This window comes from Sceloporus occidentalis, unplaced genomic scaffold (assembly GCF_023333645.1).
Source record: "Sceloporus occidentalis isolate IW3139 unplaced genomic scaffold, rSceOcc1.0.p SCAF_3, whole genome shotgun sequence".
Taxonomy (NCBI): domain Eukaryota; kingdom Metazoa; phylum Chordata; class Lepidosauria; order Squamata; family Phrynosomatidae; genus Sceloporus; species Sceloporus occidentalis.
In genome coordinates, this window is record NW_028316983.1 from 166,446,250 (window position 1) to 166,459,881 (window position 13,632).

A 13,632-nucleotide genomic window follows, 5' to 3' on the forward strand; every position below is an offset into this window, starting at 1 on the left:
TGACGAGGGTGTCCTATCGTGCCCGTCTGGACCGGGCCATTAGGAACTGTCCATCTGTGAGCATCCTTAAATTACAGGCTTACTTCCAGTAATGCATGCAAGAGGAGAAATGAGTACACAGGAAAACACTTGGAAAAAAGTTTTTGGACCACAGCTCGTAGCATTCCCTTGCCAGCATGGTTGTGACCAGACTGGGCAGGAGATTGTGGACTTGCATTCCAGAAATTAACTTTGTATGGGTCTGTTACTTGCTGATATATTACATAATAGCACTTTTTAATTATTCACTTCCTTGTGTGCAGGACTAAATAAATGGTGAGGATGTAGGTGTGTGTTTAAGCCCTGTCCTAGCATGCTGCTATGCACCTAGTGATGTCCTAGATCTAAGATCCCTACAATGTGGTTTGCCTGAACATGGATGTAGAGTTTCTGTAACAGGGAACTTGTCCTTATTAGGTCCCATGATGTGTAACAACATGCATATATCATTAAATACCATGCATACATTATTAAAAACAAATCATTAAATACCAAAGTCAGAATAATCCAGGCCATAGTATTTCTGATTTGTATGTATGGGTAAGAAGGTATGGATAGTGGAGAAAGCTGACAGGAAGAGAATCCTCTCATTTGAAATGTTGTGATGGAGAAGAGTTCTACAGATACCATGGGCAGCTAAAAAGAGAAACAAATGGTTCTTAGAGCATACCAAGCCTCAACTCTTACAGGAAGGGAAGATGACTAAACCAAGCCTGCTATATTTTGGCTGTATCATGATAGGCCATGACTTATTATAAAAGTTGAGAATGCTTGGTAAGATGGAAGGCAGTAGGAAATAGAGGAAGACTGTATTACAGTGAATAGTTTGTTTCTGGGCACAATTTAAAGTGCTGGTTGTGACCTAAAGCCCCTTATAGCTGTGTTCCAAGCTATTTGGCAGACCATACCTCCCTGTATGCACTGGCCTAGGCTCTGAGATCTTCAGAAGAGGCTCTTCTCTCAGTCCCACCATCATCACAAGCACAGTTGGTGGGAATGTGAGACAAACCCTTCTTGGTGGCTGCCCCTGTACAGTCCTCCTTCCATTCTTGAAGACTTTGGATTCATGTCCCTTGACTATCCACGGGAGGTGAATGGAACGGTGTGCCTCCATTCAAGCCAATAGGGCTTGAATATGCGCAATTTTCTGTTTTCATGTGGGGGGGACAGATCCCCCATGAAAACGGAGGGAAGACTGTATTTTAGAACTCTCTTTCCAAGGAGGCCAGAATGACCCCCTCTTTGTTGTCTTATGTCAGGAGGCTAAATTCTTTTTATTAAGACAGGCTTTTAAAATAAAGTTTTTAAAGAATGAGAGGTGCTATATGATTTTAATTGCACTGTTTTTAAGAGCTTTAATAGTTTTTAATGGCATATTATTCTTTTATTGTGTGATTTATTTTAATACTGGTACATATTTGTTTGTTTATTTATTATTTTAATTAATTAAATTAACTACAAGCCAGTGTGTGCAGTGTAGTGGTTGGAGCATTGCACTATGACTTTTGTAGACCAGTGTTTGAATCCCAGCTTGGCCATGAAAACCTAATATCCTATGACACTCTCAATCTCAGAGCAATGATAACTCCGCCTGGAGAAACGTGCCAAGAAAACCCCATGTTAGATTCACTATAGGGTCACCATAAGTCGGAAATGTCTTAAATGTCTTAAAGGCACACAACAACAAAAGCAACAATAGTTTAATTCTATTTTAACACTCACTTTTTGTATGTTTTCAATTGTATTGTTCTTTTAAATTGTGATCTGCTTTGAGTCCCATGTTTAGGGGAAAGCAGGATAACAACTACAATAGGTTCAGTCAAGGAAGCCACAGTCCTAGGTTTGCAAGATCTGAGCAGGGAATTTGATGACTAGGACACTTGGAGGTCTCTTTTTCATAAGGTCACCATAAACTGAACTCAACTTGACAGCAAATAGCAACAACAACAAGCCACATTTCAGTTGAATTAGACTGGAGACCACCTCAGATCCTTGCATTTAACATGTGAAGGTCTAGGAAGCTTTCTGGCGCATGGGGACATTGGGGGTCAGGGCTTAGATGCATGCCCACGTCCCAAGTATATATTTAGGCCTACATATGAGTGAGTAAATGCCTGGATAAGACTAGCAGCAACTGCACATCTTTAAAAAAAACATTGTCTGTATCCAGTTGGAATCCTTCACTTCAAACAAGTATTAAGAAAACGAATGCCTGAGCAACATAAATTGCCAGAAATAGATTCAGAAGCAGTTAGCACCTAGGTCAGTTCCTTTCAATAAGAAGCAAATCAATAAGGACTAAAAACTGTCTGTCAATTCTTCTGTCACATTTATTAAAATTCTATCTGGCAAATTTCCCCACTTCTTAATCAAAACTATCCTCACACTCAGCATTAAAACTAGATATCTCAAACAACCCTGTTCTTATGGATCACTGAACAATGGTGTTATGCGCATAAACAGTTTTGCGATTAATAATTCAACTTTAGAACTCTTGCATATTTAGAAACATTTTGAAGCTTGCAGTTAAATATGTAAGGTTTAAAATGTACTGTAATAAATATACATAATTTGCAAAACTTACAAGTATCATCTTGTATACATGGTTGTTGTCATTGTTGCTGTGTGCCTGCAAGTCACTTCTGACTTATGGTGATCCTAAGGTGAACCTTTCACACAAGTTTTTCTTGGCAAGATTCATTCAAAGGAGGTTTGCATTACCTTCCCTGAGAGCATGTGAGTTGCCCAGGGTCATCCAGTTGATTTCTATATCCAAGAGGGGATTCAAACCCTGGTCTCCAGAGTCATAGTCAAACCACTATGCCATGCTGGCACATATACTTCTATAAATCAATGTCATAAATGAAATACAACTAACAGCCATACTAAAACAAATTGTGGCCCATTATAAATGGGCACCCTAGGACGGACTCAGTCCGTGCTAGGGTTAGAAAGGGGCGTCTCTTCCAGACGCCCCTAACCCTAGCACGGACTGAGTCTGTAACAAATGGTGGCGGCTGTTCCACACGGCCACCGCCATCTTGAAATGACACCGCGAGTGCGCGACTAGCATCTCACGGCGTCTCTTCTGGGGAGCAAGAAGGAGCGCGATTTTCGTGCTCCTTCTTGGCAGCGTCCGGGAACTGTGCCGTTTGGCTGCTGCGGTTCCCGGACGCTGCAACCTGCGGCGGCGTAAGACGGCCCCTTCTGGGCCGTCTGTAACGCGCCCATATTTGTTCTTTCAGTCTCATGAGATGAACTTGTACTGAAATCAACACATCAGCAGAGGTTTTATAATTATATATACTGTGGACCCTTGGTATCTGCAGGGATTTAGTTCCAGTATACCCAAATCCATGGATGTTCCACTAAATACAATGGATAGTGAAAGTGTCCCTTATATAAAATGGCAAAATAAAAGTTTACTTTTCAGAATTTATATTTTTTTATATGTCTTTAAAATATTTTCAAGCTGTGAATGCTTGAATCCATACATAAAAGACCTGTGGATACAGAGGGCTGACTGTATTAGTATTAAATACCAGGCTCATGCATTCAGTGAACGGTGAACAGGAATTCTTAAAATCATGCATTTCTGGTCTCTCAATCATGTGCTAGGTCTGAAACATGCTCTTTAAAAGACTAAAACCCCAACAACTTGCATTTGCAGATACCAACAGTTACTTCATGGTTTCCATACTGCAATCTATGTTAATGGCAATGCCTTTCAAAAAAATCGTTTTTAAAATGTGCATTGCCATTAACATAGAGGTGTTTTTTTTTGAAAGGCATTGCCTGCATGGTGTAGTGGTTTGAGGGATGGACTCGCATTTTAGGAAAGCTGTGTTCAAATCCTCTTATGTGAGGTATGTGGCATTCTCTCAGCTTTAGAAGAAGGCTAGGGCAAACCACTCTGAATAAATCTTGCCAAAAAACCAAACAAGAATTAAAAAAACCCTTATGATAGTGTCATTTTGAAGGCACATAAAAACAACAATAAATAATCTACTTCCCAGATGATAGTTAACATTTAGTATAAAGAATAATAGGTAACTGATGCAGTTTAATATCAGAAGCAAGCAAATGTCATTATACAAATGTTAACCGATCACATAAAACTGAGTGTATGCAGTATTCTTATTACGTGAAAAACCTCCTGTTTTTCCTGACAATATTTCCTAACTATGATGTCTCCAATACACCCTTTTTTTCTTTCTTTCTGTAATACATAATACTAAAAGAGAATGCCTGCATGTACCTCTGTAGCAGGCAAAACTCCTGAGGACATTTGCTAGAAGCCTCAAAAAGAGTATTTTTGTTTGTCATTCAAGTTGCAGTGCTAAGTTTCAAATTGAAATTCCAAATGAGCTACAAGCAAACTGGAAGTGGGGTAGCTATAAATCAACTGGAAACAGGATGCATCAAAATTTGACAGAATATTTTTGGTTTGTCATCATAGGTGCATTGTCTACTTTGAAGCAGAAGACTCAAAAGTCCAAGGTGGCCGTCCTAGAAGCAAAAAACAGGAGCTGCCATAATTCATCAGGACTTTCTGGATTATGCCTCAAAATTTAATGAGATTATGGTTCCTGACCAAATTACAGGAGCCAGACATACATTCTTATTTTGCAATTTTGCTTCTTAGAAGCAAAATTTGGGGACTTCCACAATCCATCGGAAAATTCTTTTTTAAGGGCTGGTAAGATTTCTGTGGCAAGAAAACAGGGGAGGACTAATGTGCTGTTCTTAGGATTCCTGAGGTTTTTTTTTTTTTAAGTGGAAAAACAGGAGAGGACTCTTTGAGGTCTTGCTGATAAGATTCTTGAGGTAAATAAAAGGATGGAGCAGAAAAACTAGATATCCCATTGATCCATTTTGAGTATTAGATACACCTCCAGGAAGCCCAAGTACACTTCAGGTCGTATCAAATATTATGAATAAATCTTCACTCTTCTTTCTGGTTGTGTTGTTGTTGTGTGCCTTCAAGTCTGACTTATGAGGACCCTAATCATGGCGAACCTATCATGAGATTTTCTTGGCAAGATTTGTTCAGAGAAGGTTTGCCTTTGCTTTCCTCTGAGGCTGAGAGAGTATGACTTGCCCAAGGTCGTCCTGTGGGTTTCCATGGTCAAGCAGGAATTCATACACTGGTCTCTAGAATCATAGTCCAGTGCTCAAACCACTATACCATGCTGTCTCGCTTCCTTCCTATACTCAGAATTATATACAACTGTATGCATTAGTACTTTATACCACCAGTGGGAAATGTATAATCTTTTAGATGTTGCTGAACTACAGTTGGTTTAAGGGATTTACAGTATCTTTTGTAGTGTGTTCTTCAACGGTAGATCCCGAATAGTAAATAAACAGCAATTTGCTATTCATATATGTTACTTTTGTACTAGAACTACAAAACCCATCATCCCTTACCATTGCTATGTTAGCTAAGACCTGCAGTTGAAGTCCAAGAACATTTGGAAGGCCACACATTCCCACATACCCTAGTCTATACATTGTGTGAATAACATTTAAGTATAAATTCTTCTGAAAACATTCCTTTAACTCATGTGAACAATACTAAACCTGAAAAATATGACAGCATCTTCTATTAATCCCTATAGGCAACCACTTACCACATTTAAAAAAAAAAGAATAATCATGAGTTAACTAACATGGGGAAACAATTTTAATTACTACATGATAGCATTTTACATGAATAAAACATCATGCTCCATAGAGTTAAGAGTTACAAAAAAAGAAGTAAAAGCTTTTCTCATTTAAGATAGGTCTGTTTGCACATCATTCCCTGCTGTGGATTATGTTAATATCTACATAATTATTGTGGTTTAACCAACAAGTGCACCATTAAAAACAACAACAACTCTGGATGCTTTTATTGTATTACTGGGGCCCTGAAAAAAAATTGTTTTGTGAGACTGATGGAATTAAACAGTGGTGAGAGGATGGTTGCCATATCACTGGTACAGTGAATCTACTCTGGGTTTTAGTCTAAACCTTAAAAAAGGTGTCCGAAAGGCTTAGTCTATTTTGGGAGTAGTACATAACATTTTTAATACCTCCTTTAAAATCTGAAATAACATCCATAACATATTAGTACACAATACACAATGATAGCTACTTTGATACTACTTGGCAGACCTCCTCTGAAAAAACTTGCCAACAAAATCCTGTTATAGGTTTGGCTTAGGGTTGCCATAAGTTGGAAATGATTTGAAAGCACCTCTCTCTTGCACACGCACACTACTGCCATGGCTCCCTCCTGTGGAATCACAGGCTTATAGTTTGGCAAGGGACTTAGAACTGTCTGCAAGAGTCTAATGCTACACATAGTTCAAGGTAGTACACTAAGAAGCTATGACTGGAGATCAAGGTTCGAATTGCCACTCCACCATGTAAACCCACTAGATGACCTTGGGCAAGTCACGCTCTCTTAGTCTCAGGGGAAGGCAATGGCAAACCCACTCTGAAAAAACTTGCCAAGAAAACCATGTGATAGGTTCATCTTAGGGTCGTCACGAGTCAGAAATGACTTGAAGGCAAACAACACACACACACACACACACACACACACACACACAACTAAACTCAGAATCCCATAGAGTGGAGCCATGCCAGTTTCAATAATGTAATTGTGCAACATGGATACAACTGGATGTTTCTGAGAGTCTCTAGCTGAATTCATTCCACTGTAAGTAAGAAACTTATATATGTAAAAGTTGCAAAGCTTGGTAGGTGTGTGTATTCAAAAAAGAGAGGGATTTCACTACCAGTATGGCTCCTGCATGTGAAGTATATGCAGAAAAACCAAAGCCAATAGTGTCAACTTTTTTTAAAAAAAAAACTGTAGACAAGAGTCTTCTGAAAAATAGACTTAACAAGAATATCGTCTCAAACTTGCTTATCCCTGCTTTTGACATACACTCAGTGTATGAAAATGTTTGATTTTTTTAAACTACAGATCCCAGACCCATTCTGCTGCTGTCTGTGCCAGTTTTAAAATAATGATTTAAAACTATGCTTTAAAACCTCAGTTATAGGAGTTAGAGCTTAGCTAGTTGCCTTAATCAATCCTGAGAAATGATGCCAAAGGTCCCAGTTTTGATTCCTAGTATTGTTGACTGAAGATACTCTCAGGTAACTGTGGGAAACTGACATCCGCTTTATGTTCCTCATCACTATGAAGTGAGAATTGTCACAGTGAGAAGAGAAGGGTCTTCACATTAGTTGCTCAGAGATGTGGAATTGATCTAGTCTGTCTTGGATGCCATAGTTGATATGGGTTCAGTGAATATAACTGTAGTGCATGTCTGACTTATGTTATTGCTATAATTCAGTTTGTGCACCTGGGGATATGGATAGGATTCTTGGAAATGTGAGAGAGGCACACACCATGTGCGTACTTGATTTATGCCTTTCCTGGCTCATAATGCTATAAATCCCATGAAGTGGAACCATGGATACAAAGGGGAACTAGCTGAGTAGGTAAAGGGATTGGTGAATGCCTCATTGTAACAAGTCTGGGTTGCATCCTGTGTAAAAGAGGCTGTGGCTGAACCGTTATTGAAAACTGTATTAAATTGGATAATTATTGGCCAGTATCCAATATGGCAATATCCTTTTCTTGGGCAAGAATTCTGAGGTTCATGGTGGCATTTAGATGTTCTGAATGAGATTTAGGAGATTATCACACGAGAGATGGGTCAATGATGTCCCGTCCCTCTTCTGTCCTTTCTGCGCAATTGTGGGAAGGACTTTCAGATGATGTCACATTTATCCAGACATTATCCCATCCGGAAAGCATGAGTAACAGTGATCAAGTGGCAGTGCACTGATCTTGTCATTGTCCCATCATTGTAGTAGCATTGCCCACCATATTGCATTAACTGGAGTTTGTGTTAGTGCAATGCAGCTTCTATGACACAGTAATAACAGGATCAGAGCTGCATTATGAAAGGCTTTCATGCGATCTCTGTCATTGACGGCATAAGGATGGGTGAGTAAGCCCGTCCCTATCCTGTCTGTGTATGATAATCTCTACAGTATTTAAATCCATTTCAATCTGGCTTCAGACCTGGTTGTGAGATAGAGATGCTTTTGATCACCTTGGCAGATCACCTGTGCTAGGAGCTGGACAGAAGGAATGTGCTATTCTGGCACTAAACTGGTGTCTGTTATCTATAACAGACTGAATGAGGATGAACAAATTGAAGCTTAATCCAGAAAAAAGAGATATACTCCTGGTCAGTTGAAAGGCATACTGGGAACAGGGATTCTCCCTGTAGATGATGGGGTTACACTATCCCTGAAATCTAGGCTTGTAACTTGCGTATACCCCTGGACTCAACCCTGAGTCTGGATACTCAGGTGTCAGAGTGGCCAAGAGTGCATTTGCTCAATTAAAATTATTGTGCACACCGCAAAAAAACTTAGCAGAAATGTTACACTCCCATTTAACATGTCATCAGTGATACCGCCCCAAAATACAGCTTGAGGTATTGAGACAACAGATGTAGACCAGTAACAATACATTGGTATTGAAACTCCTAGGACAGAAAAAATAGTCCCACCCTCTGCTGTGGGAATAAAAGGCTGTAGCTAGTACCAGAAATTCATGAGAAAAACACAAAACAGTTAGAATGGTTTGTGCGCGTGCGCATATGCACACCATTTTAGGGAAGCTATATCTCCTGCCAATCTTTGTCTGCACTGGATTACAGTAGCCCCTCCCAATTTGCAGGGGATCCTTTCCAGACCCTCTCCCACTTAAAAATGGTGACTTGTAAATATTCGAGTCACACTGAAAATAATGGCACACATGCCTCAGGTGCACACACAGGGCTGCACGCAGGTGCATACTGCCATTTTGTCCCTCCCCACTTGTCCCTCACACTGTGACAAAGAGCGAGACTGCAGGCTCCAAGCCATGAAAAGAGAGGGATGACTGTATATTGTGTCTAACAATCTATACTAAACTACAAGTCCAAAGTTAACTAGGGAAGGCAGGAAAACAAAAGATGAAAGGAAAGGAAAGCACATCACCTTTCATATAAATTATTCCATGGGTTAATGAGAAGAGATTCTTCTAAAGAAAACATCATCCTTGAAATTGGGAAACCAAAATACAACTTGTTCTCTTAGGTTTCCAGACAAGATGAACCTGACACAAAGTAGAGAATAGGTCACATGAAAGTTAATGGAAACCCCTGAACGGAATACTCTGTTCCACAATGAATTATCTCAATTAAAAGATCACAGTTTGAATACTGGTTACAAAGATTAATACTCTAGATTGGTATCAGGATGTTCTGCTTTTGTTTTATTGTTTGAATACATAGTCTCTAAAGTTTTGTTTGCCACCATTTGAATAAATGTTTTGGAGATGAGAGGGTGAGGGTGAAGTCATGCAGTAAAGTCTATTTATCTAATGTAGGGTTGCCATAAGTGAGGACCTTCAAACCGGGACAAATGTAGGACAAATGTAGGGCAGCATTTTCAAATGTAGGACACATTTTATAACAATGGAGGACGCACAAAAAATTGAGGTTTTTTTAAAAAATGTTAATATAAATGCATGTTTTTAGGCATGATCAAAATGGAGGACATTTAGGCATTATTCTTAGACAGATGGCAGAAATGGACTTGCCCTCAGGTTCAACTGTACATCTCAGAAGTGTGTACTTGGGCAAGGGACTGTGGTTTTTCCTCAGGGCGCATGAGTTTGTAAAAATCACAGCAAGTTACATTGGCCGTGCCTCAGAGGCTTGTTGATATCATCATCATCATCATCATCATCATCATCATCATCATCATCATCATCATCACTATCACTATAATTGGCCAAGAAAGGCAGACTTGTTAGCATTCAAAGCACCATAAATACACAAAAAATGCACTTGCATATATTTAATAATAAAAAATAATGAAAAAATAAATAAAAAACAAGGCAGGGGTGTATATATTTGATAATAAAAATTAATGTAATAAAATAAAACAAGCAATAATAAAAATTAATGTAATAAAATAAAACAAGCAATAATAAAAATTAATAAAATAAAATAAAACAAGCAATAATAAAAATTAATAAAATAAAATAAAACAAGCAATAATAAAAATTAATGAAATAAAATAAAACAAGCAATAATAAAAATTAATAAAATAAAAACAAGCAATAATAAAAATTAATGTAATAAAATAAAACAAGCAATAATAAAAATTAATAAAATAAAAACAAGCAATAATAAAAATTAATGAAATAAAATAAAACAAGCAATAAAAATTAATGAAATAAAATAAAACAAGCAATAATAAAAATTAATGAAATAAAATAAAACAAGCAATAATAAAAATTAATAACATAAAATAAAACAAGCAATAATAAAAATTAATGAAATAAAAAATAAAAACAAGCAATAATAAAAATTAATAAAATTAAATAAAAACAAGCAATAATAAAAATTAATAAAATTAAATAAAATAAGTATTTTATATTTTAAAAAATAATTTAAAACCCCCAAAATACCAAGGCAGACCTAATGGCCACTGACTCAGCTTTCCTCTTCTTCCTCCTCCTCCTTCTGTGGCCCAATTCTGCCCTGGCCTTCAGGCACCCTTCCTCCAGCTCCTTCCTCCTCCTCCTCCTCCTCCTCCTCTCCCCCCTCCTCCTCCTTAGGATGCCTGGCGCGGGAGGAAGGGAAGTGGGGCAAGCACGCGCGCGGAGGGAATGGGGAAGGCGCGCGCGCGCGGAGGGAATGGGGAAGGCGCGCGCGCGCGGAGGGAATGGGGAAGGCGCGCGCGTGCGGAGGGAATGGGGAAGGCGCGCGCGCTGCCACTGGCCCCTACTGAGGCCTGGGCAGCGCGCAAGCCCTCCCAGTGGGGGCGCGGCGGCAGCGGCGCTTCTGCCGCCAGCCCGCCGAGGAAGAGGAGGAAGGCGGAGCCGGAGGAGGAGGAGGAGGTGGGTCGGCGCCGCAGCAGCCGCATTAGCGGCAGCGGCAATGGCCGGAGCGGACCCCCCAAACCGGGAACAAGGCACGGGTGGGGGCCCAAACCGGACCGTGACCGGGAGGGGCCCCCCGAAACCGTGAATGTCACGGGGGCCGCCGGGTTATGGCAACCCTAATCTAATGTATATAGCTGATTTAAAAAAATATGGCTGAGGGCAAGTTCCTGCTCCTTCAGGCATAAAGCTATGGAGTGGAGTGGGCAAAATAAAGGTATTGTCCTCAAGGTAACATTTCTGCTCCCCACATGAAATTTTCCTTCAGTCTCCAAACTTCTAGCATTCCAGAGAGTGAGACGTTTAAAACTGTTTGCATCTAGAATTCTATTGGTGAAAAGAGTGCTTTAAATAAATGTGGTTGTATTATTATTATTATTATTATTATTATTATTTCCTATGTTCATATTCCCTTGTTAACTTTGCCCCTTTTCTTTGCCTGTCTAACCAATATTTCTAAATGCTCACCTGACATTTTAAGTTAGTGCTATGCTAGAAATTTGAGGACTGAGGGAAAAATTCATTTGAAGAGGCAAAATTCTCATTTTGCAATACAATATGCAACTATAATGAATAAAAAATATAGCATGCCGATATGAAAATACTTATTCATATATGATAGCATCCATTCATTGCTACCAAGTGGCAGACACTTAAATGATATGGCAGATTATGTCTCACACCAGCCTGAAGCAACCCAAAAGGACTATGGTTGCATCCATGAAACCAAAGGAATACCTATCACCATTTCTTGGTGCCAAGGGTCTCTTGTGATGAGGTCCTTGTGCTTGTCTATAACTCCTGATATATACTCCTAAAAAAATCTTCTGCCACATGCACACACACAAAACACGTAAAATAGATTTCCCAGTCTCTCTAGAATAGTCACTCTTATTCATATTTGTGTGAAATGCAGAGATTGAATGTTGTCCTTTCTAAAGGGTACTTTTAAAAAATCTCTGCACTTTCAAAATTGCGAATAAGAGTGACCATAAGCTCTGTGCATTTGAAATAAACATAATTAAAAATTTCCTAAAAATATACCGTGTGTTATCTTAAACATCTCCTCTTAAAGACATGCTAAACATATTCCATATATACCTTTCCAGGAAATCAAAGGGATCATAGGGGAGAGGGTTCTGAGTCTCTCAAGCACCTACTTTCCAAATAACGAATCCTTGGGATGAATTATGCTGTGTGGTATAATTACATGAGTTCCTAGAGGATAGAGGATAGAATTGCCTGAGAGTAAGCCATCTCGAACATAGTGGAATTTAGTTATATGTAAGTGTGCATAGGACTGAGCTACTAATGCACATATTACTAAACACCCAACTTGGAGTGGCTCCTCGAGAATATTGAAGGCAAGGCTTAATTGATTCTGAGCTGGAGTTGAAGAAACAAACTGCCACTTTCTGTTAGAAGAAGCTGTCTTAGTAGTTTATGCTAAACAGCTGGAAATCTGGAATACAGAAAATAAAACCTCCTTAGGGGTTTTAAGGCACATACGAAAACCTATTTTTATATCTCCTCCAGGAATGTTTCCTCAGATGTCTCATTTGGTGTTTTTTTTGACATTACACTGATTCCAACAAAGAGTATTCTTCTCCACAGAATCAGATGTCTCTCCAGATGTTGTTGGGACTGCTGTTCCCTTCATGTGTTGCCTTTGCCAGTGCTGTCTGTAATTGCAGAGACTTGCAGTCCAGCTAACTGTGGCGGGTTACAGACCGCCAATTAGTACGTATTCAATACCTACTAGGGTTAGGAAGGGGCGGTGCTTCCGCACCCCCCTAACCCTAGTACGTATAGAATACGTACAAGATGGCAGCGCCCTGTTCATACGGGCGCCGCCATCTTTACATATCGGACGCTGTGCGTCCGAACGTGTCGCGGCGCCTGTGACGTCGCGAATGCGCCAGCGGCACCTTGCGACATCACAGAGGTGCCACAGAAAGAAGCTCCATTTTGCAGCTTCTTTTTTGCTCCACAAGGGAGCCACGCGGTGTAGCTGCGACGGCTCCCTTACAGAGCAAACGGCGGCGGCAGCAGACCGCCTCAAAGCGGCGGTCTATAACCCACCTCTGGGTGGGAGGGTGTCATATGATTCCCACCTTTGGTGTAGGGTATGTGGGCCTGCAAGGAAGTTGCATTCTCTAACCCCCCCCCCCCCATGTCTAGCTGCATGTTATACCTTAGTGCAGTGAGCCAAAAACTGTTAACGGATATTTACAGTGAACATGCAAACATCTAAAAAGCAGGTGAGCAGACTGGGACATTGGCAGGAGGAGCTTTCATGCACACCCATGTTCCCTGAACACTGATATATAAGGAAATTTCTGCACAAGTCTATTGTCCAATACATTTTCAAGTAGTCCTGCCAACTATTTATGCCCTGTGTTCTCTGACTTTCCTGGTTTCCACACTTCAGAAATAAAACAGTTTGACACCACTTTGTCACGTCCTGTGGAATCCTGGGATTTGTACTTTGGTAGGTATTCAGCCTTGTTTATCGGCATTAGTGTTTTACCAAACTACAAATCCGGGAAAAAAACCATCAGTGAAAAGGGGTGGTCCAC